This window comes from Sus scrofa, chromosome 1 (genome assembly GCF_054392235.1).
Source record: "Sus scrofa isolate SSC_HxYL_T2T_F1_AM1 chromosome 1, Sscrofa_HxYL_maternal_Yorkshire_Landrace_v2.0, whole genome shotgun sequence".
Classification (NCBI taxonomy): domain Eukaryota; kingdom Metazoa; phylum Chordata; class Mammalia; order Artiodactyla; family Suidae; genus Sus; species Sus scrofa.
In genome coordinates this window covers 219667127-219692086 of record NC_139383.1, presented here as the reverse complement: position 1 = coordinate 219692086, position 24960 = coordinate 219667127, and the positions used below count along the sequence as shown (strand labels likewise).

At 38.3% G+C, this 24960-nt stretch overlaps 1 long non-coding RNA gene across 1 annotated transcript in view; it reads right to left on the bottom strand.

The window, feature by feature from the left end:
* The window catches only part of LOC106509172 (uncharacterized), a 470845-nt gene that overhangs the window by 264238 nt on the left and 181647 nt on the right, over positions 1–24960 (bottom strand). The window contains exon 3 of the long non-coding RNA XR_014821706.1: positions 6783–6899. This is a non-coding gene — a long non-coding RNA (uncharacterized LOC106509172). The remainder of the gene's footprint in view (positions 1–6782; positions 6900–24960) is intronic.

Sequence of the window (24960 nt, the reverse complement as noted above, 5' to 3'; positions counted from 1 at the left end):
AATATATAATTTATATAATAACATATATGATATGTACACATATTCTTTAGAGAAGTGAAATAACTTGCCCAAGATCAGTCAAGTCTGAGGCTCCAGAACACCCTGCGCTTTAAGTCATAAAAAGCCCTCACCTAAGGTGCAGGGCACCAGCTCCATGAAAGCTTTCTATATGCAGATACCAGAACTAATCCCGATCTAGTGAATCAGGGCTTCCAATGTTGGGCCCCTGTATACAGATTTTAAAAACTTATTTGACAGTTTTCATGCAAATCCCTTGTTAAGACATTGCCTATGGAAACTACCAAAAAACAAATAGTAATAATGATAACCATAAGGGGCTAGGAGCCCAATTGTGTCACAGAAATGTAGCAAGATAAAAGGAGAAATATTAGTCTTTGTACTGTTCTTAATTTCCCTAACTTCCCAATCTTCCTTTACTTAGAGCTATTTACATTGCTTGAAGTTGAGACTGGATTGTGATAGCAGGAATGTAAATGAAAAGACACAATACATGTTCATTTTTTGCTTTCCCAAAGAGGCTCTAGAGAATCATAAAGAATGCCTGCTGGAAAGGAAAGCACTGATTGGACAGAATCAGAAAGAGAAGAGAGGGGCTGCTGCCCTTCCCAAGGTGTTCACGTAAGTTTCAGGCAGGGGTGGGGAAGGCAAGAGTGAGACAGATATCCTAACTGCTCCAGCTAATATGGAGCCGAACAAAAGAAAACCCTGAGCAGTGCGGTAATGTCAGCAAGTGGAGGAAGAGGAGGTTAAATTTACTTGGTGACACTTGAAAGATGACTTGAAGAAATTAGCCTTGGAGTTGGGCATTGATGAATAAGGATTTTTGCTGATGGACAGTGTGAGAAGGAGCATTTGGGGTATCTCAGATAGGCAGCATAGGATTAGTTGTAGACAACTTTTATCATGCTGAACAAAGCAGATTCAAGAGAAAAATACTGTCTCTCTCTAGGACTTTTTAATTCAATTCTCTACCACATTGAAATACATAAATCAGTAATATTATTACAGTGATTACTGATTATCTAATACCATACCAACTTAGCAACCTCATAGCTTGCCAATGATTGGCAGGTCAATTTTACCAGGAAGGTCCCTAGGCAAGATGTCTTTAGTGGTTCCTCACTTTCCTCTGACACTCTTCTCTTCACTCTTCCTGTTCACTACCCCTGATTCTTCTCACTCAGGCTGCTGGATTCTCAGACCTACTACCTGCTTCCTGTGATTCAAGGCACAAAACTGAAAATACAGCCTTCTCTCCGTTTCCACAGGCAACTGGTTCCAGAACCTGCTTGGACACCAAAATCCTCAATTGCCCAAGTCTCTTAAAGGGTTCCTGCACACATTAGACCTTTGGCACCCACCAGTTCTGCATCCCTGGGTTCAACCAACCATAGAGAGAAATTTGAATTTCAACCAAGATCAAATTTCTGTTAAAGGGTCGTATATATCTTTAACTGTGGAAGTAGAAAGATAGTGCTCTAAGGTCCAACCTATCAGTGATTCGTTAGTAATTAGTGGGGAAAAATTCAGATCTGGTAGAACAATTGAGGACTAGATTATCAAAATTAAAAGTGATCTTCGAGACAATCTAATGCTCTAAAGAGACTAGATAATTTGTCCAAATCCAGAAATTTCTAAGGGTCAGCAATGAACCTTGGACCCAGATTCAAGACCATTAATCTTCCTCTGATATTTGCTAAGGAGAGGAGGAGAGAGTCAGCAGCCACACTTGGGCAAGACATTGTAGGTTACACCTCTTCTACCTACTCTCCTACTCCACCTAAGGGCCAATCTTCAATCCAAACTTGGTACCTTATTTCACCTAATATACTCTTCCAAAAGACCCAAATCCGATACACTAACCATGTACCGCTGAACAAAAATAATTTATATTTCTCAAGTTTATAATATACTATACCAGTGAGTGATTAAAGGTAGGCTTGAATTAAATGAGACTAGACTATAATTAGCAATAAGTGTCCTATCCAATATCGCATTGAAAACTGCTGACAAAATGAAGACTCATCTCCTTCCCATTTTAATACACTCAGAAAGGAACATGAATATGCTGCACAAATAATTAATAAAATTTGTAGAGAATGTACTTTTAGAAAGCATAGTTATAGAGTGAGGATTCAAAAGTAATAAACAACTTGGAAGAATCTACTTAAAATTTTGAATAACATATCTCATATTACAGATTAAAACATCTGTAGGTAGCAAACTTTAATACTACTAATACAAAAAGTTGTGTTGGAAAAAAGAGGAATAAAGTCAAGCTAATCTTTGGTTGATTTACAAGGTAATATTGCAGAAAATGATATAACATACAATTTGAAACTGAGACAAGAAAAGGCAGCACTGGGAATTAAGATTAGATTTTCAGAAAAATGTAGAGCAAAGGTGATTCAAAAACAAGGGCAATGGAGTGATTATATCATTTGAGGACCAATGTACCTGAAAGCAGCAGGAACACTGTGATCAAAGATTTGGTTAGATAAAAAACTGAAGTCATTAAGTAACAGTCATGACAAATAGAAAGGGGAAAGTACAATGAAATAAATCTAAAAAGAAGATCTTTGAAAAAATTTAGAGAAATTTTTATGCCAGCTACCACAAAAAAAAAAAAAAAAGGAGAAGGCTCATGGTTGAAGATATGCTTCTAAAAATGAAGTGGAATCCTAACATTTCTAGTTTAAAGAAAAATCACAGTGAATGTAATTGTTACATTTGTTTGTCAAAAAATGAGTTACCAAACCTGTCAGCAGCTGTATCTCTCTATAAATTCAGGTTTGAGGGGCAGTATGATGTTGAGGAATACTAATCCAAAAAAACTTCACTGAAATAGAGTCTTTTGATAAATGAGTAACTGTATTATATTAGTCTATTTTTAACAGCTGGTTAAAATTGTTGGCTAGGCCACACCTCAGGTTCCCAAGACTCCAGGATCCCTGAGCTCATGTGAAGGCCTGCACTGGCTTCTTCTTCAGGTCTTTCCCTCAGGAGAATGGAATGTGCACCCATACTTTGCCCCCTGCCAAAGAACACCTGGCTGGAGTATACATGGAGGAGAGTGGACAGGGCGTGTGAGAAGAGGCTAGAGTGTCCGCTGGTGCATGAAGCCTGTCATTGGGCAGGAAGGAGCCCTGAAGAAATGGAGGCCCAGATCTCCCTCTCTGAGAGCCACCATGTTTCCTGAAATAACGCCAAAGACTCTCAAACTCAGAAATATGTCCCTGGTCTTCCCAGATAATTATAAAGTTTTTTTTTTTTTTTCAAGGTTGGAAGATTCAACATATTTAAGTAACAATTTATTAGCCTGACTTTCATATTTGAAATATTTAGATATATGGTTTGTGGTCTTGCCCAGGGCTGGCAAATTTCTAGAGGTATGCCTCTTCCTTGCCCCCTCCCCCATGCTATTTGCAATCCCTGGAAATAGAGACTTTTCCCTATCAACCCAGTGCTTTTTATAAGCAGCTTCATCCATGTCTAAAGACGCCAACTGAACTGAAAGGGAAAATAAAGGATGTCCCAGGGTCCAAAAGAAGGAGAAATGAGGCAAATATGTCCAGTAGTTAGACTTTTCATCGATTTGTCCCATTTCCTTGACTTTCATACTACAGAGAGGAGTCCAGACTCAGAACCTGCAGCCCCTGATGAACAAAGTCACCATGGCTGTACCCAGGATTTTACCACCTTGCAACCTGTGTTTCATATGCTACTGGGGTCCTGGAAACTTCACTTAGCGTGTGGTTAGAGTCTCAAGGACAAGGCAGTTTGAGTTTTCCTTGGCTGTTTTTCTTCCCTTCAGGGAAATAACAGAAGCTCCAGAACTCTTAACTTAATATTTTTGGACATTGCATATTTCAAGAAAAATTATTGCTCCTTTTATTGAGGTTTTCAAGGACCCTTTATTATATCCTTTCAATGCACAGATTTTACACTTCACTAAGGAAAACAGACTATTTTCCCAGTGGCTCCTATATGATCCATTGTATCATTTTCTTCCCATTTTTTTTTAACAGAAATTATAACATTTAAATTCAGTCATTATTTTTAATAGAGCTGCACTCAATTCTCATCCCTTGTAGAGCACTGTATTGTGTATACCTTACACAGTTCCAAAAAAGTATGCTCTTTATCTTGAATTCACCCTAGAAAACAAACAATGGTATTTTCTTTTCTTTTTCTATCCATTGCTATTTATTTATTTATTTATTTATTTATTTATTGCTTTTTAGGGCCACATCTGCAGCATATGGAATTTCTCAAGAGCCACAGCAACACCAGATCCAAGCCGCATTTACAACCTACACCTCACAGCAACACTGGATCATTAACCCACTGAGCAAGGCCAGGGATCAAATCCACATCCTCATGGATACTAGTCAAATTCTTAACACACTAAGCCACAATGGGAACTCCCTGCCTTTCACTCTTCATGTATGTTGCCCAGTCCCAGCAAATGGTAAATTTGGACTAGGGTCATCAACACAGTAACATTAGAAAATTAATGAACCAGGAACGTATTTACATTTTGTTGTTGTCAGTTATAATCCTATGTTTATGAAACTGAGACTTCTTTGTCTCTTATAGTAGTTCTGATTGGCTGTCAGAGATGATGTTTTTAAAATTTCTTTGCAAATAGTTACATTCCTACAAGATTTACTTAAGCTAGGAAGTCATTACTCTTATTGACAGACTGTCCAAAAGATTTCCAATTCACAAATTTTCCTTGAATCCTTGTTTGCTAACTCTAGGTTTGGGCAAATTTTGTAAGCTCTTTGAGCCTTGATGTCTATGTCTGTAAATGGAGCAATCTCACCTATTTTATAGGGTTATTATAGGCATTAGAGATGTTATTTAATGTGCCTGGCATGCAGCTGGTAAACAGTAAGTGTGATGTTCTTTGCCTTTCCCTTTTTGCTTTTCCCCAGCCAAACATTCTCCACTAGACATTACTCCAAGTTCAGTTGTAGCCTTTAAAAACTGAAGAATCCAACTTGAGTTACCAAAACCCACTTCTTATTTATGAAATGAGTCCCTTGCCACTGGTTTGACTATTTGGTATTATGACTGGTAAAGGAGTGCTTTTTCTTTTGGTATATTATTTGTTATTTGTTCTGCTTTGTCCAAAAGAAACTTTTCTTTCTTTTTTATGACAGATAGGAAAAGCAGTTAGAAGCAGTTAGAATCTTGACCCTCAGTAGCAGTTCAGTCCACTGTGCGACAGAACTGTATGGAAGAGGATCTGGAGATTGTAACCAGTGTGTGCTTGACCAAAGCGATCCCTCCAATTAGACAATGATTTACCAAGTATCTGCCCTAAAGTTAGCTTGGCAGAACACACAGAAAGAAAGAAACACTGACACTATAATGCTGTATTTTCTCTTAACATCCATTTCAGAAGTGATAACTTTTAGATACAATCTTCCCTATTCCACACACAATTGAAAATTCTCCCAGAAAATCACTAATATTGCACCATGATCGTCACTTCCCAAATCAGTTTTACTTATTAAAAGGGGACGTCAAGTTTCTGGAAGGCCCATGATATTTCCATAAGATCTTACTGACATATGACTTTGTCAACGATACCAAATGTTTCCATCCAAAGTCTGCACCATTATAATTTCACCTGGGAAGTGGTTTCTTGGAATGAATCCTACTTCAAAATTCCTCATCATTTTAACATAAAACTGTAGGAATCATCTAGGTCTAATCTTAATCCCCTTATTTTATTTTGTACTGATCCCACATCAAAAATGAAGCATAATGTTGTTTGTGATTTTTATACATAATATTCCAGCTAACTTTTCTCAACCTTATATTTAATATTGATTGACTGGAAGTGTTAGATTTATCTTTTGTATCTTTCCATTTCTTTAAAAGCTGTCAGTAGGAGGGAGAGGAAGCATCCATTAGGAACATTTTTTGTGCATTTATTATTTTCCAGAAAAGGGAAGCTCATCCCTTTTCCCATATAATCCTCATCTTCAAACATCTTATTGACTGGTTGGCTAATTTGTCTACATGGATGTCCCAGATGAAGTAGTCCTGGGTCCTTGTGCAGCAACAAGGGAATACATATAGGGTGGTGTATCTTAATGAAGGAGCATAAGTAATATAACTCCATATCCCTGGATTTACCAGGTTGGGAGGAATCACAATCATGTGAATCCCAACTGGCTAAACCAAATAGCCTTAGCGTTTCCTCAAGTTTCTTACCCCAGGTATTTCTGGCATGCTCCTCAAGAAATTCAAATCCATTCTTCCAATCTTTTCCTATTGCTTCTTACCCCCAAGTCTTGTTGGAATGCCCTGGAACATGACTACTCTCCTTGGGATTCAGCTTTCCCAATCCTTATTTATTGCCCAGTGATAGACAGTAGAGAAATTTCTCTGGACAAATTCCATCCCCATGGGCAAAAGTAACCTTTCTCCAAGTTTCTAGTAAGGCAAATTTTCAAAACTCCATAATGAGGTATCAATGTAATTCCCAAAGAATTGGCTCTTTAGTCTGGAATAAGACCACATATGGGTCCTCAACATTATAATTCACATTGGAATTCATACACTGGAATGAGGTCAACATATATCCGCAATCCCTTTTGCTGTCTGTGTGTAAATTATAGCATACATTTCATGTATAACTCCTACAAATAAAGAATATATTTCAGAGAGTAATCATGAAAATCTATACTTAGCAAAGAAATAATTTTCAGAAGAAAGGTAGAATTGCACAGGTTACGCCTCACCTGCTGACTTGTCTAGCATGAGTTGCACTACAAGATACTTGAGCCTTTGGAGAACCATCCTCCCCTTCAAAAGAGAACTGGCAGGGAGTTCTGGCCAACACTTTTACACAGGGTTCCCTGTGGACAAAATATGTTTAAATGCACTGCTTGCCTCTCTGTGATAAAAGGCATTTTGAGACAAGACTCTATAGAAAAGAGGGCACCAAGTAGGATTTTGAAATCCACGACCACTGAGAAGGGCAAATTCTACTCTTTGTAATCTACTTGGCCACTTATATGCTAAAGGATCAGGCATTATAAGACTAGACAATCATATACTGTAGAAATTCAACTAGGTACAATCCTTTTACATTGTATTCCCATTTGACTTTTAAAAATGGAATCAGGAAATTCTAGTCACTTGAGTAGGTTAGATACTTTATTTAGCTGAACTAATTTGTTGCTTATTTGTCTTGGTTACAGACTATCAGTAGATTAGGAACTGAAAAGAATGGTATTGAAATAGGGAATTTTTCAGAGATATTTGTGGAGAATTCTAACCTTCTCAGTAGGTTACATCTAGAAGAGGATACATCTAGTGTAGGGGTTGGCAAACTATGGCATGCAGACCAAGTGGGCATGCCATCTATTTTTGCAAATAAAGTTTTATTGAAATAGATCCATGCCATTCATTTACATGTTGTCCATAACAGAATTAAGTTATTGCTACAGAGTTCATATGGACTACCAAGCTTAAAATATTCAGCCCTTTACAAAGAAGTTTTGCCAAGCCCTGATCTAATATATAGCTGTATTTCTTGTGAAAAATATTTTATATTAAAGGAAGAGATGAGCACATATTTCTAAGAAAAGAAGCTAAACTCAAGATTAGAGCATCTTACTACATTCCTCCAACTGAACTCAACACGAAGATATGTAAAGAATTCAAGGACAACAGTACAGTGTCCTTTGTGTATGTGCTGAAGGAACAGTCCATTTTCTCATCTCCATCTGTTGTGACACAGTTTCCCCAAGAAAATGCTCTTGATTTTAGCCAGACTGAAAGTGGAAGACATAAGGCACACTGCCTGCTAATCACATTGCTTGGAAGAGAGAAAAAAAAAAAATTGAAAAGAATGTTTCCCTCTAATCATCTTTTCCTGTAAGTGGATTGTTTGAGAGATATTAAAATAGCTGAAGCAGCCTGGAAAATGGAGCTTAAAAAACAAACAAGCCCAGCATGCTCTAAGTTCAAAAGGTCTCTTGCGTATTCACTATCAATCACTCTATACATATTTTATTTAATCTTCTGTAAATATTGTCATTGTAGAGTGCTTTGGACAGGCTAATGCGCTGTGATGTTTTGTTAATGGAAACAGAGAAAATGATGCAGGAGGCCATCCCAGACAGGAAGAAGAGGAGGCAGATGAGGAAGGGGCAGACCAAAGGCAGAGCCCAGGGTGTTGGAGAGGTGAGGCCAGGACACTGTGTGGAGCTGACTTCTTCATTAGCAGTAACTGGAGCCCTGCCAGAACATTCCAAAAGACTAAACTCAACTTCAGAGCCTATCAGTCTCCCCACCCCCCTTCCTCACTTCTCTCTCTCAGCTTAGCCAAAAAGCACATATTGTTATTTTTTCCACATTCTAATGCTCTCCTTTCCAGTAGAAAGTCAGTAGGCAGAAATGGCCAGTCTATTTCAGTTCTGGGTCATCAAAGGCCCTCTAGGCTGCTCCTCTTAGGTAAGAGTTGTAGCTTTCATGTTCTCCTGTTTTGAGGATTTTGTTCCCCCATGCTGGAGGCATCTGGTGGTTCTAGAATGTGGGTATATGTCTCCCTACTTCCTGCCATCCCTCAGCAGCCCCACAGGGCTACTTGGGCAGGGGCTCTGAGCCTTGGGGAGCCACCTCTGAGCCTTGTGCCTTCCTTTCTTCTTTTCTTAAAAAGCAACACTGCCATGGCCTGAACTCCTGATGTGTTTTCGTCCTCCCCTCCCTTCCTTTTTCTCTCCCCCTCCTCCAGCTCCCTCTCCCTCCCTTTCCTCTTTCTGTTGTTGTTGTTTTTGTTGTTGTGTTTCCCACAGCAAAAAAAGCTGCCCCGGGAGAGCTCAAGTCCACGTTGGCGGGCTCCCATTTGTGGTGCAGGTGTGCCGGAGCCCTCCGCCGTGTTGTCACCACAGCAACCCTCAGCTCTAATCTGCTGAATATGAAAGGAAGAAACAGAAAGAGAAAAGCCATCCACCCCCTTCTGCTCCATCCATGGGTCCAAAAGAAGGATACCGGCTCCAAGCATTCCTAATAATCCCCCAGCCATCGCCCAGGCAACAGTCACAGGGAGCTAGCGCTTGGTGGGGAGACAGAGAGAGAGGGGGGCGGGGGTCCCCTCCCAAGTTCCAACCTCCTTCTCTGCTTCTTCCATCCTGGGTCTCCTAATGGCCTCTCACAAACCCATGTCCCACTTCTGACCTCCCTGCTCCTAGGTCATCAACTCACAGAGGGGATCATTTCATCATATTCTTCCAATGGTACCGAAACAACAGTGTGTGTGTGTGTGTGTGTGTGTGTGTGTGTGTGTGTGTGTGTGTATGTTCTATCAGATGAGCTGTTTATGTGCTGAAAGATGGAGAAGGCCCAAGAATTTTCCTTCTCAGAGCTAGCAGTGGAAAAAGCTGTCCCTTGCTACTTTGCTCCTTGCATGAATTCAGCTGTTCCTGGGCTTGCAGAGGGTTTATAGGCTGGTCGTCCTCTAGCCCCATACCCAGCAGTGAAAGCTCACATTTGTCTTACCACCATCATGTTGATGCAGCTGGGCTTGACACTGCTTACCTCAGCAATTTTCTTTTTTCTTTTTCTTTTTTTTTTTTTTTTGGTTGAAAGACAGAAGGCTTCCTTGTGATCCCAGCCTTTTCCTATCAAATGACACTCAGCCACGGTTTGGGTGACTTATTTACTGGCACTGGACCAGGAAAAACAAAAATGAACGTTCACAACTAATAAATCCTCTGGCTTAGATAGCTGCAGCAACAGTGGTGGGATTACATCAAAATGTTCAGTGTGATACTGCAGGGCTCCCTGGCAGTGTGGAACCAAGTAAGTCAGGGGTAGGAAAAGGGGGTCGAAGACAGGAACAGAGAAATGTTTTATACTCTGGGTCTCAGACACACTCAAACACTTTGAGCTTGAATCACACAATGTGCTTCCTTGGTTGAAGATTCTAAATGGAGGCAGGAGGAGATAATGTATTGGAGTCATTAGAATAGGAGATGGCTCAACTTGCCACCTTTCTGTTTGATAAGTCACACTCATCTTCACCATGGTGAAGGTGTCCAGCCCAGACAGATGGGACAGCAAAAATCACAGCTTTCTCAGCTGCACTGAAAGAAACTATTTTTACAGAGGACATAAGGTCAAGAATGTTTAGCAAACAAAATGGTTTGTCATCCACTCCTAGATAATTCTCCAAGGACCCTCCTCCTTCAAGGTCCCTACTGAAAGTGAGGGCATTTTTTTAAGGCTAGTGTGACAGTGTTTTTATTTGTTTTGGAATTGATCTTCTGGACAGAAGCACATTTTTTTTCATTAGTATAAATCCAGAAAAATCCAACCACAAAACCATTGACTTTGGCTAAGTTTTCCTCATTTTCTCCCCCATGACCACCTCTAATTCAATAAGTAACTATACTTTCTGTGATGATTAACTCTGTTGATTCAGCTTTTGCAGGCTAATGGCTGAGCTTTGCCATATAGAGTTCAACCTTTGGATAGAAATGTGGATAAAAAGTGGGGAAAATTTAATCATTACCCAGATGTTTAGTCTATAGATTGCTAAATATGTGACTATTTGGAAAGATAACTATGATTGATTTCATTCTTTCTTTTTAATTTTGGTTTTGTTTTCATGACTTTCAGAGAGACAGTGATGGAGGATATCCACCTGGTGACAAATTTAACCATACCCACCCAGCCATTCTGTTTATTTGCTATAATATGTGGGGGAAGAAACCTATTTTGTTTTGTTTTTGCATTGGGATGAAACTGGGCTCTGATGCCATCTGAGCTCTTGAGAAATGCCTATGGGAAGTAGGTAACATGATCTACTTGCTTTCCAAAGTACCCAATTAAAAAATAGCATCTTGTAACATCCAGTAGAGGTCTGTGTAATTATTATCTTTGAAGGCTATTCTATTGCCACTCTAAAAAAGATGTCTGGGATAAAACCATTAAAAGAAATATAACCAAAGGCTAATTCTGCCATCTTAAAGTACCTAGAATTCTCACTAATGAGAATTTACTACCAACAAAGCTGCTATTTCAAATTCTTCCACTAGTATCAGGAAATTTAATCTCTCTGAGATTGATTCTGGCTATATCATACTCTCTGTCATGGAGGTATTGTCCACAGTCATTGCCTCTGAGAGAATCAAGGATTGTCTGAATGCATTTTGAAATCCTTAGAAAAAAAGGCACAATGTGTTCAAATCAACTTCAATTCTGTTTAATTCCTAGAATCATTACTTTGACAACTTTTTGTCCATTATTATACCAATATTTTAGAGGCATCTAATATGTTCCAGATACTTTCTAAGCTCTTGGGAGTCAAAGAGCTTGTGGTTTAGAGAGGGAGACAGGAGCATAAAAATTAGGGCCAACTTTTAATGAGTGCTTACTATGTGCCAGAGACTGCTTTAGACATTTTCTATGTATTAATAGGTTCAAGTTTTGAAACAACTCTATGAGGTAGATAACATTATTGTCCTGTGTTTAAGAAGGGAAACTAAGGCATAGAGAGGTTAAATTACATGCCCCAAATCACATCCCACTTTATTTTTAAAGCAAGGTTTAGAAAACATATGACTGATTTATCATGTTTGTAAGCCACTGAGTTCAGCATCCTCAAGACACAGTTAACAAGCAAAAGCTGCCAGAGAGAAAAGGGAAGGAGAGAGAGTATGTTAGTAGAAGGGACCTAGAATTCCGAGCTGAAATCTTGACACCATCCCAGCCTCTTGGGTTTTCTAAGAACTTGCACTTAGGTGATGGATCATATCCTGTAGTAAATGTGTTTCTGTGGGTGTTTCTATGTAGTGTCACTTGTACATATTTCAACTTAGTTCCAGGAAACTTTGTTTCAGGTTGTTTCAAACTTAAATGAGGTAGCATTTCTAAAGAGCTTGGGGAGTTCATGATATTTGAGGGGTATGTAATAATTAAGAACAAATTAAAAGATTTGCAATGTGGGAGTTCCCACTGTGGCACAGTGGGTTAATGATTTGGCTTTTTTCTTTGGCACTGCTAGTCTGATCCCTGGCCTGGCACAATGGGTTAAGAATTTGGCACTGCTGCCATTGTGGCATAGGTCACAGATATGGCTCAGATTCCATCCCTGGCCAGGGAACTTCCATATGCCGTGGGTATGGCCATAGCATTAAAGAGTTGTAACATGGATGGCAATGTAAAGAACAGAGAGAGAAGCCACCCTGTGAGTCAAGATGTGATGATACTGATGGCAAGAGTTTTCCTCATGTCAGTAAAAGCTTCATCAATGATTCAGACAAAAAAACAAAAATATTAAATGTCACCAAAAAACCAAGACAATAACAATAATAAAACAAAAACTCATGGTATTTACATAGATAGCTCAATCCAAAACAAAAGTGTGAAATTGATAGATACTGGTTAATTTCTTTCACAAAACAAAGAAATAAAGTGGTTTTGAGAATTAGAAAAAGAATGACAATACATGGGTGCCAAGAACTAGATTGATGGTCAAAGGGAACATTCAATATTAAAGTAGGGCTATTTCACAATCAGATTGAGTTTCACTGAGAAAGGTAATTTCTATAGCAATGCAGAAATGGAGAAAGGCATTAGATAGTTGTGGCAGAAAGACCAATTTAGAGACCATTGCAAAATCCAGGCCAGAGATGCTGCTGCAGCTGAGGGGGTAATGGGATGGAGACAGAAATTTTGGAAAGATATTTAGGAAATAGAATCCATAGAAACTTGTCCCTGGTTAGATGATGAAATATGGCCCCAGGCAATGTGAAGAAATATGATTCTTGCTAATATGAGGGAAAGGGGTTGAGTCCTTGGTTTGGGCTGTAGATAACTAGCATATGATGACGTTTATTTGAAAGGCAAGGTGTTCAGTTAGTTTTAGGCATGTTGAGTTTCAAGTACTTAACATCTGAGGGAGCATACAATAGGCAGTTAAAGGCACTGTCTGGCTTCCAAAGAAAGAGATGTCAGAGTCACGCATACAAGGGTTAAGTATTTTAAGAGATGGGAATATATGGGAACACCAAGGGAAAACAGAAATAGAGAGAAAAGATGTGTGGTCAGGAACAGAATTTGGGAAACTCAGGGAAAATCCAATGGGGACACTGTAAAGAAGATTTCAGACAACGAAAGAAGTTTGGTTGATTTAAAAAACAACAACAACAACAACAAAAGGCTTTTCTTAACTTAGAACTACTATTCCTCCATAATTTCTTCCCCTAGCTTCTAATCCATCATTGAACTATTTTGAAACCATCAACCAATTCATGATAACGTTGCTCTTGAAACTTCACAAGCTTAGATATCTTAACACTGTCAAGCTTTTGAAACATTACTCAGTACCTCAAGTCTGCAGAGGTCACTAAAGAACATTCTCCTGCCTGAGAGCTGTGGGTGCTATCAATCACTGATTAAAAATGCCATCTCTTGCAAGGGCTTGCTCAGCAGAGGGTCTTGATGAGGAGAGAAAATGAATCCTAATTACTACCTCTGATCTCTCAAAGTTGGTTTCAAGAAACACAGAAAGACTACCTTCCGTTTACTTACCTCTCCTTCCTCGCCTCCTACAAGAGATACCGGGCAATCTAATAGTAGAATCACTGCAGGGGCCTACATACTTCCCTCACCAGTGATTATCATTGAAAAGTGTATTCAACCTCCCAAGGCCCAATATTTAAACCTAAAAAAGAAAAACACAGCCTCTCTGTGATTTATTTATAATGGGTCCCGATTGGAAAAAAATGCTAATTGGAATATGATATTTAATAAAATTGTAATGAAATTAGATGCCCAACCAGAGTTTCTTTTTCTTTTTATCCTAGGAGAAGAAATCATGTGTCCTGGGTTAATCAATTTGGAGCAGATATTAACTGACCCTTCTCAGTTTTGTAAATGTAAGAGAAGCAGGCTGTTGGCCCTGGGAAAATCTGCATGTGACCTTTTGTTTGACTTAGTAAATAAGCCCTTTACTCTGTAATACAGTTGGCAGAGGAGGAAGCCGGCAAATCTAAATAAGGAGAGAACCCTAATAAACGCTCAATCTCATCTCCCTGAGATTGAGATTATAAAGATCTATGGGACAGACTAGGGTGACTCTTACTCAGGACACTGAAATAAAGTTACCTTCATGTAATGCTTCTCACTGGGGTCTTATTTTGTCCCTTTGGAGACGTTTGGCAGTTTTGGAGACAATTTAATTGTCACAAGTTGGGGGTGGTGCATCTAGAATCTAGGGGGAAGAGTTTTTCTAAACATTCTATAAGCGCAGAACAGTCCCCAAAAGAATCATCTGGCCTCAAATGTCCATAGTGCTGAGGTTGGAAAACTTGCATTAAAAGTAGAGAGACGTATAACTGATGGCCTATTCTTTATATTTTCAGGAGAATGCAGGCTTTGGTCTATGAGTGGTATTTTCTGAAGCTAGTTTTGCCCCAGTTCTTTGTGGCTGATGAGTGCCCTAAGAAGCAGCACTTGGGGAATGGAAATAGATGGTGGCTAAGGGCTGTCACAGTTGTAGGCATATATGTTGCTGACTGAGTACCTCCCAGAATGATTATGTTACCTCTGTGCTCTGCACACAAACTTTGAAGACATCTTCGATCTTCACCATGAGACTCATATTGTCTACTTTGGAATTGTCGCCTATGAAAGTTGCTGGTTGACACAACTGGCAATTTTGGACTTTAGCCTGTTGCTAGAGATTTGCCTTCATTGAAAGTAAAGCTAGAAAGTAGGGCTCATCCAACATCAAAAAACAAGAGTTGAGACTCTGCCCAAGAAACTTCAAGAAGCCAGTTTGCTTCAGGCAGTGCCCATGAGACCACTTCTGATTAGCAACAAGTTGCCTTCTATTGCACTCAATTCACCAAGAGAGGAGTGAACCAGCCTGGAGTCCCCTGTTGCCTCTCATCCTAGTTCCCAACCTCATACTCCCCACCATAAACCCCAAAGAGGTGAGGTCTACCATCTGCCTGCCTGTGTGGAACCACGCATTATATTCGATGACCCAGAGCAACATGTAATCCTTCCTTGATACTATAAAGGAGGCTAGGACACTTACATTGGGCATGATTTATTCTCCACCTTTTTCACAGGGATGGGCAACAGAATATGAGTTTTTAAGGTACTAGAGCCAAAAGCCACTCTGGGAGACCATTTGGCCCAGTATTTCCTAGGGTGATGCATACAGCCCTGGTGGTGTAAAAGACAACTTTAGGTGGTACATTAAATCTGTAGGAAGAGAGTTAATGCCTTTCAGTTCCTTTAAATTCTTCTAATTATGATTAAGTCTCCTAACAGTGAGTTTTGGCAAAAAGAGGTTAAAAGTAAAATCTCTGGAGCCGGGTTTGAATTCTGACTCTGCACCTTATAAACTGACACTGTGACCCAATCTTGACCCAGGAAAAGTGAGTGGAAGACATTTAAGGAATCCGTGGTATGATTTTTTTTTTTTTTTTCAACTCTGATGTCTGCACTTTAACCTTCTCTACAAATGATCTCTATGGGAGTTTCCATTGTGGCTCAGGAGTAACAAACCCAACTAGTATCTGTGAAAATGCGGGTTCAATCCCTGGCCTTGCTCAGTGGATTAAGGATCCAGCGTTACCATAAGCTGCTTTGTAGGTCACAGAGGCAGCTCTGACCCTGAGTTGCTGTGGCTGTGGTGTATATCACAGAGGCATCTCTGACCCTGAGTTGCTGTGGCTGTGGTATAGGCCAGCAGCTACAGCTCCAATTCTACCCCTAGCCCGGGAACTTCCATATATCTCAGGTGTGGCCTTAAAAAAAACAAAACAAATGAACCAAACAACAATGGCAAAGCCAAATGAACTCTGTGAGGGCAGGGGGATCCCATCTTGTCCAACACTGTATGTTCAGATATAGACCTACCCAGCACCGTTGCAATCCACAAGCACTGAATACATATTTTCCAGGTGAACAAATAAAAGAACCAAATGAATAATTGATCAGAGAGGTTCTTGTCATTTTAACAGTGTCATTTAATGATGGTTTTCAGTGTATAGATTTGTCCCTAGGCTTAAAGGCAAATCACAGGGTAGACTCAGGCATATTCCCATTAAACTTTTGCTTTTTAATATATTTGTTCAGGTATGACTGAGATAATCATACATCTATACATCTGAAGTATACAGCTTGATCAGATTTGATATACATGTACACTTGGGAAATTATCACTACAATTAAGATAATGAACGTGTCCCTCATCCCAAAAGTTTACTTGTTCTGCTTCTCAATGGCTTCCTCTTATCTCCTATTTCTCTTCTCTAAGAACTGTTGCTACCAGAAGCACTTGCACTTCATAAAGTTTTATAGAAATGGAATAAAAGAGGGTGTACTCTTTGTATCTGGCTTCTTTCACTCACTATAATTATTTAAAGATTTATTTGTGGTGCACATATCAGTGGTTTATTCCTTTTTGTTCATGAGCAGCAGTCCATTCTATGGCTATATCTCAATTTGTTTGTCCTTATTTACCTTTTGAGTTTTTCCCAATTTTGGGCTATTACAAATAAAGCTGCTTTGAACATTCGCGTATAGGATTTTTTATGGATAAATGCTTTCTTCTCTCTTGGGTGAATACTTAGTAGAGAAATGGCAGTATAATATGGTAGGTGTATGTTTAGCTTAGAAACCACCAAAATATTAAACAATGTAACTGTCCCATTTTCATTCCCAGCAGCAGTGTTTGAGAGTTCCAGTTGCTCCACATCCTTAACAGCACTTGATATGGTCAGTCATTTTAAATTAGACATTCCAATAAGCATGCAGTGATATTTCATTTTGATTTTAATTTGCATTTTCTTAATGACTACTGATGTTGACAATCTTTTCATGTGATTATTCACCATCAGCGTATCCTCTTTGGTGATCCTCTTCAACTCTTTTGCTATATCTTTTTGGGCTGTTTTTTTTTTTTTATTTTTCCAAATTATTGATTTTTAGACTTTTTATGTTCTGTATCTCTTATTGGGCTTTTTTTTTTTTTTTCAAATTATTGCATGTTATACTTCTTTATATGTTCTATAAACAGTTATTGAGTTTTAGGCTTCTTTATATGTTCTATGTAAAGTAAGTCCTTTATCAGATGCATGGTTTGCAAATATGTTCTCTCAGCCTGTGGTTTGTCTCTTTATTATTTTGGTGTCTTTTTTGGAAGAGAAAAAATTTTTAATTTTGGTAAAGTCCAATCCATCATATTTTTATTTTACGGCCCATACTTTTGGTGTCATATGGAAGAAATCGTTGCCAAACCTTAGGTCACAAATATTTTCTCCTATATTTTCTGCTAAAAGTTTTATAGTTTTAGACTTAAAATGAGTATGATCCATTTAATTTTTATATGGTATGAGATGTGGATCAAAGTCCTCTCTTTTGGCTTTTGGTTATCCAGCTGTTCTAGCATCATTGTTGAAAAGACTGTCCTTTCCCCACTGTGTAGCCAAAACCAAAAACAAATAAACAAAAAACCAGTCCTCACTATATAAATGTGTGTGTCTGTGTTATTTTTGGACTTTGCTTTATTTGTCAATCTTGATGAAATATCACACTTCCCAACTTTATTACTATAGCCTCATAACAAATCATGAAATTAAGTCATGTAAGTCCTCCCCCTTTGTTCTTCATTTTAAAAATTGTTTGGTCTATGCTACAACCTTCATATTTCTGTATGAATTTAGAATCAGCTTGTCAGTTTCCGCCCCCCCAAAAGCCTGTATGTGTAGGACCCATAGATTAATTTGAAAGTATGAGGAGGTTTGCCCAGGGTTATCTGTAAGTGAAATCAATGTAGACCTTCCCTCATATGGATATAGTGAAGAGTATCTGAGTCAATTTTTCTAGAGCACTTAGAGCAATGTGTGGCTTATGATAAGTGCGCAATAAAGGATCCTTTTACTCCTTCGTTTAAGCCTTCAAGGCACACTCCATTGCCTAAAGAACAAAGCCCCAAAGCCTTAACATCTCTTCTAATACACATTATCACCCTAATAATATTTTCCTTCCCAGACTCACTTAGCATCATTTCATTCACTGAAACTTGCCTCCTGTTCAGACCAAAATACTATCCATTTCCCAAACATTCCTGGCTATTTTTGGTCTCTGTTCCTTTTTTACATACTGTCTCCTCTTCCTAGAAAGAGTACTTTTCTCTTTCTTGTAATTCAACATTAAATAGCACTTCCCCCCAAAGAAATAGTTGTAAGGCAGAGTACTCAGATTTTGCTGTTTCCCTGAGCTACAATAGCATATACATTGCATTATAATTATATATTTGCATACCTCTCACCGCCTTAAGCATATATCCCAGGAGAGAGAATTAATATTTTCAGAGTAGGACCAAGTATTATTGATTTTCAGTCTTTGTGCTTAACACGGATCTAGTACATAGTATGTATCTAATGAATACATATTACATAATATATAAAATTTCACTCCATATATGGTATAATTGAAATCTCTCTTTGATAAGCATTCATACCTGCTATGTGCACTGGCACTATCTCTCTTGTTAATAAATGCTCTATCATTTCTGTTTTAGTAATAGGCATGAATTTTGCTTTTGTTTTTGTCTTAAAGTTAGAGCTTGAGGGGTAGTACTTTGAGACAATAAAGCTTCTAATTTTTGCCTGGTAGGAAACAGAAAAACAAGACAGAACTGGAAAAGCACCTGGCACAGAGCTAAAAGGGAATCCCTCTTTTCTGCTCTCTTGGCTCCAGCAAACGTGGGGGCATAGACTGGAGGCAGTTCAGCAATAACCGGCCCTAAGGTACTGCCAAAGAAGCCCTTAGCAAGAGAATGGGCTCCTTGTTGCAGCTAGGCTCAGGGATAGGAGGGAAACTGAAAGGAGGCACTCAAATAATTCCCTGTGCAACCTCAAAGGGTCACCGCAATCCCCCTGTGTTTAAGGGGACCCCCACAACCAGGAAAAAAGATTCCAGCCTAAGGAAACAGCCCCTAGCCAAAGGCTGGAGTCTCCCCATGGGAGGGAGCAGCAGGAAATGCCTCTTTGCCAGGCGCTGGAGTTCAACACTTAAGTTCCCAGAGATATGTGTTTGTGGTTTACATAAAGGTGGGGAAATTCTACTTTGGACCCAACCTTAAATAATTAACTTTCCCCCTGGTAAGTTTTGCAATTAGACCAATATGTTTACAGTCAAGTATATGGCATCTGTATTTGACAGGAGACATTTTCCATAATTCAGGTCTAGAAAAATTATCCTTAATCCAGATGTGAGAGAAAATAAATTGAGAACATAAAATATTTTAAGTCTAGTCCCTTGATAGGCCAAACCCAATATTATGGTGAGTCAGGGCCCCTCTTTGGAGCAAAGTACTTTCCTGCACGAAGTAAATAACTTCTTCCTAAGCATGAAATGTTACTCTCCAGAGGGTATTCGAGTTGCCTGGAGTTTATGTACCATTGAGATTGTTTAGTAGGTTTGAGCTGAATCATGCTACTTTTTCCTTCTCTCTGGCTCTAGTCTAATACTTAGCCTTTTTTTTCAATTACAAAAAATAATGTGATTCTTCACAAAGATGAAAATTATCTCATTGAAACAAACAAACAAATGGTAATGTTTTAAAAGATAGTCAAAAGTTGGGAGAAAAAAATGACAAAACTTAAAAGAGATTATATAAATAGGAGTTGTTGCAAATGTTTTAATACTAAGAAGTTCAGGTCTATTTCTACCTGCTCTGTCTCACTCCAAGACAGACTAAGGGAAGATCTGCTTGGAGGGTGGAAAAAAAGCTGTGCTAGAAACGTCCCACTGGAGAGAACATTCATCAGCCTCCAAAGAAAGCATTATCCTCTCTTTTGCCTGTACTGTTGGCTGAGGGATCTACAAAGTGAGTAAAGAGTTTGCAACGTCAGATTTAGGAAATAAATGATTTATGTCAAATTAAAGTATGGATTTTTATATATTTAGTATGTCAGTGTAATGGAAGGAAACTAAAAAGTTGAGCATAAAGATGTTTCACCATGATTACTCAAGTGTCAGTAACATGATAAACCTAGAGAAATACTGTTTTCTTTTTCCCAATAATAAAAATTATTCAAACTGATAAGCTTTCACAGTTTTAAGAGTTTTCAAGAAGCTCAGATTCAAATTTGAAGATCACCAAATTTCAAGCTTATCCAAGGCACATTAATTACATTCATTTATTCCAATCTTTTTCATTTTTTTTTCTGCTCCATTGGTCACTTCTAGGGAAATGTGTCAAGCTCTTCAACTAGGACTGTTCATCCACCCTGATTTATCAACCAACCTGTATAATTCTGTCAGTTTTGCTCTATATAGTTGGAGCTCACTTTTAGATGCATACATGTTCAGAATCATTACATTTCCCTAATGTACAACAGCTGACTCTAAACTTACTATCTGATACACAGAATCTGTGTATGTTACACAATTTAACTTTTTTCATCTTTACAATAGCTTTAAGAGAATGACATTATTATTTCCAATATACAGTTGAGAAAAGAGTTTAACTTTGGAGAATGTAAATAATTTATACAAAATTACACATCAGGACATGGCAGTGTCAGTTTCTGCATCTAGATATATGCTCTTAAAAGTATGCTTTTAACTGATACTTTCTTCTATATTCTGTTATTACCTAGTGGCCTTCTTTATCACTAAAAGTGACTTTTACCATGGTTTATATTGCCTGATATTACTGTAGTCATGTAAAAGAAGTCCACAATTTGGCAGTCCATGGCTAATAAGGGAATTGCGTAAGATCTAGAACCAGATTTTATCTTTCTGTGCCATAGTTTGCAACATCAAGGTTATTCTAAGCTTCAATAACTCATAGAGTGGATGGACTCTCCATATACACACTACTATATATATATTACTATATAACCAAAAGGACCTACTGTATAGCACAAGGAATTATACTTAATAACATATAAGGAAAAAGAATCTGAAAAAAAATAGATAGATATGTATGTATCACTGAATCGCTTTGCTGTACACCTGAAAATAACACAACCTTTTAAATCAACTATATGTCAATTAAAAAAACAAAAACTTAAACCAAAAGTTACTAATAACAAAATTGGGAAAATTTAAACTTTTTCCTTAACTAAGCAGAAGTAGGAGCTTATGAATAGGATATTGTTATAGAAATTATCTTTCTACATATCTGTATTGTAGGTCATAGATTTTTAAGTCTACTACACTTAAATCAATATATAAATAACTATTTCTGTTTATGTCTTTAAAATTATACTTTTTACAATAAGAATTTAAAAGAAAATGCCACTTTTCTTAATAAAATTAAACATCCCGTACACCCCCAAACTCTAGATACCACACTTCTAGGATTGACCTGTCTCTCCAACCACTATTGCTAGCATCATATCAGCCACCAATGGGAAAAACTCTCCTTTTAACCCTGGATAGATGACCATTCCTTCATTTTTCCATAGCTTATCTAACACATGACTGTAACATTCAATGTAACTTTACTAAGAGCTTGAATATAGCAAAAGGAAACTACAGCAGAACCTAGGCAATCTGGGCTACATCATAAGGCTAATTTGTTGAAGCCAGTTGCCTATGATTTGGGCTCTTTCCTCATTGGGTTCTTTACATGACAGACATCCTAATCAAGAATTCTTTCTTGGTAAACAAATTGTTTTGAGTGGAGAACAAGAGAAAATATATAAGCTTTTTTTCCTGCCATTTCCACAGATTTTGCCCACCATGTCCAGTTTTGGTTAGACAGGCGATCTCCTCTATGAGTTATTGAAGTTTAGAATAACCTTGCTATTTAAGAAAACAAAGCTATCTCAACAAAGGAATGTTCCTCTTGATAACCACGTATTAATAGTTAAACTAGGCCTGAGGAAGGAATTGCTTCTTCACGCTAACTGTGGACAAATATTGATAAGAGAATATAAAGATTTTTCAAGACCCAGTTCTAGTCCTCAAGAAATTTACAATCTAGTTAGGGTTATGAGGTACATAGCAAAATAAACCCATAATCCAGAGTAAGTGGTACATTATTTCATAGCATTTCAGAAAAAAGTAGACGTCACTGTGGAAGAAGGTTGGGTTTAAATTAGACCTTGAGCCATCGAATTGAAGGAAGGACATTCCAAGGAGGGACAATGAGTAAATACATGGAAAGAAGTGGAACATGAAAGATTTTTTTAAAGATTCTAAATTTGGTTAGAGAAGTAAGTAGACATGCAATTAGAATGGCAGAGGAAAGTTAGAGTTTGAACTCACTCCTTTAGGAAGTGGGCTGCCAACACAAATTCCAAGTAGGGTGAATTTAAAGCATGATTTTAAGATAATTAATCCAGAGGTAGAGATGGGGATGCAGTGTTAGGGAGGGCTTGAAGGCAGTCAAGCCAGGTTTGGAGACTATTTTAATGATACATTTCTGAAATGGTGAGAATTTGCCCTAGGGTGCTGATAATAAAAATGAGACAGAAACCAAAGAAATGAGAAGGAAAATTGACTAAAATTCATAAGAACTCAGGTACCTGACTATTAACAAGCTAGGAGGTAATTGTTCATATAAAAATTGCACTTATCAATTGACACTTTGGTAGGGAGGGGGGTCTTTTAAGTTCATACTTTCAAGTTTATTTTTATAAATCCATCTGAATTCGGCTAAGTATATATACATAAGTCATCCAAATGTATAAACTGGATCACTTCTTCAGGTGCTAAAAGTGAAACTGAGCTAAAGGACAAAACTCACAAGTGGATACAATACATAGTATAAATCCATCTGATAATTTCCCACCACACTGCCCCTTTGCTTTAATCCATGTCACTAAAATGCAGACTGAAGTTCCAAAAGAACCTTTTAAAACGGTATATCTCCTCTAGATTATCAAAAAGAAACTCAAGCTGCCTCACAGTACGGATGGGTCAGTATATTTGGCCAAATGCTAAGCCTTGAAGCGTGTATCATTCCTGACAAGAGTTAGATTTGCCTCTCGAACTCAGATTCGGAAATGGTTCCATCTGAAGCATCCATAGCGAGACTTCAGACAGAGGTTATGAGTATTAGGACTTGGCATGAAATTCCCTCCATGTCCTTTTTGTCTTCTCACTACCCTTTAGTCATTAGCATGTCAGGTGAGCTGGTTTTCTCTTGGCATTTTAAAGGAAACAGTCCATTTCCTTTTAGGTGGGACTTTTTTTTTTTTTCTTTTCTCTTGTTTTTTCTTTTTTTTTAACTGCATTTTTTTTTTTTTTTTTGGAAAGTGCTTTTATGCTGGTACAGATCTAGACAAAGAAAACTTTTATGCAAAATAAACAAAATAGAATGTACTGAGCCAGGATTTCTTTGCAGGACATGTTCCCTAAGCTATTTCTGAGAGGTTATTTATGGACGGCTGTTTATCCCCCTGGAGCCTGACTTCATCTCTTGGTGAAGTGAACCGACTCTGTGTTTAGTACATTGGTCTGCCACCCCTGGGAATGGCTGGATGTCAAATATTTACCCCTGTGGGATTGAATAGAAATCACAGAGATGCACAGAGAAAATAGAGATCAAATCTAGTGTCCTTGGGAATTAGTAACATTTCAAAGTAAATAAATTTTTAAAGGAAAAAAGTTTGAAATAAAATGATAGCACAGTGTAACTTCCTTTATTGGAAGCAGGGGCAGGGGGAAAGCATATAAAGTTACTTGGAGCAGAAAGGGTATTTTCATCTTATTACTTTCTCAGTGACCACACCCATTCCATTCCCTCACCTGGCTCAGCACCAGGCCCAGAGGGAGAGGTTTTAAATTTTTATTTTTTTAATTGAAAATGGATGCTGCACCTTGTTTTTCATGCCTGCATTTTTCATCAGAAAAAAAAAAAAAAGAACACCTAGCCAAGGATTAGTTTTCTACCTCTGCAACCTCATAAAACCGAGGAATCAAAACTTGGCATTCAGCTTTATAGATAGTCACACTGGAAAAATTGAGAAACTACCAAATAAGTTGACTGTCTGCCCAAGACTTCTTATTTCATGTGCCTGCCTCCTATATCAGCCCCTCATGCAGAGGTTTCCTTTGGCATTATACTTCCTGTATTGTCAGAAACAAAGCTACATTTAAAAGGTTAAGTCAAATAAACTCAGCTACAAAAGGGCTTATAAAATAATCATAGTCCTGAACAGCAAGGAAAGAAGACAGCCACTAAAACCATAAAGGGAATACTTTGTGGATGGCTGTGCTTTAAATAAGGTTCACATGAGCTCTGTAACATTAGATGCTTTTAAAATTCAGAGGACAAAGTACAGACATGTTTGTGCACTTCTCTTTCATTTGACAAGTCTTTTTGAATCGGGTCTGGACTACATACTTTCTGCTGCTTGTACACACACACACACACACACACACACACACACACACACGCACACACACACGGCTGGAAAGTTGGCTTTGTTGTTTTGCCCTTTCGAGCTTGTGCACTATGGAGGGGCAAGAACAATTCTACCTCCCTCCTAAAGGCCAAAGCAGCACCAGATTCTAGCTAGATCTCTTCAGGCTCAGAATCAACCTCCACTTGAAAGACTGTCGCAGCAACTTACTAGAATCCTAGGAGGCCGCTTATCACAGACTGCCCTGCCCTCTGTGAGCATGAAGGCCTTTGGAAGGTAGTTCAGCGCACCTTTCTTTAAATTGTATTCTTATAGTTTAATTTAAAAGTCAGTGACTGCCTAGGTGAGTATAATCAACAAAGAGGCACTACTTTTCATTGTATTTTAAAATCTCAGTCCGCATCAACTCCAGAACCACCGTGTGCTCCTTTGCTCCAAACTGGGGGGCTTTGTTTCCAGGAGCACAGCAAATGGCCCTCCCACGACCCTCTCCTCCTGGTCCTTAGTTTACAATTGTTGGTAACCCCCTCAGCTAAAAAATGTTACTAAGAAAAATTCC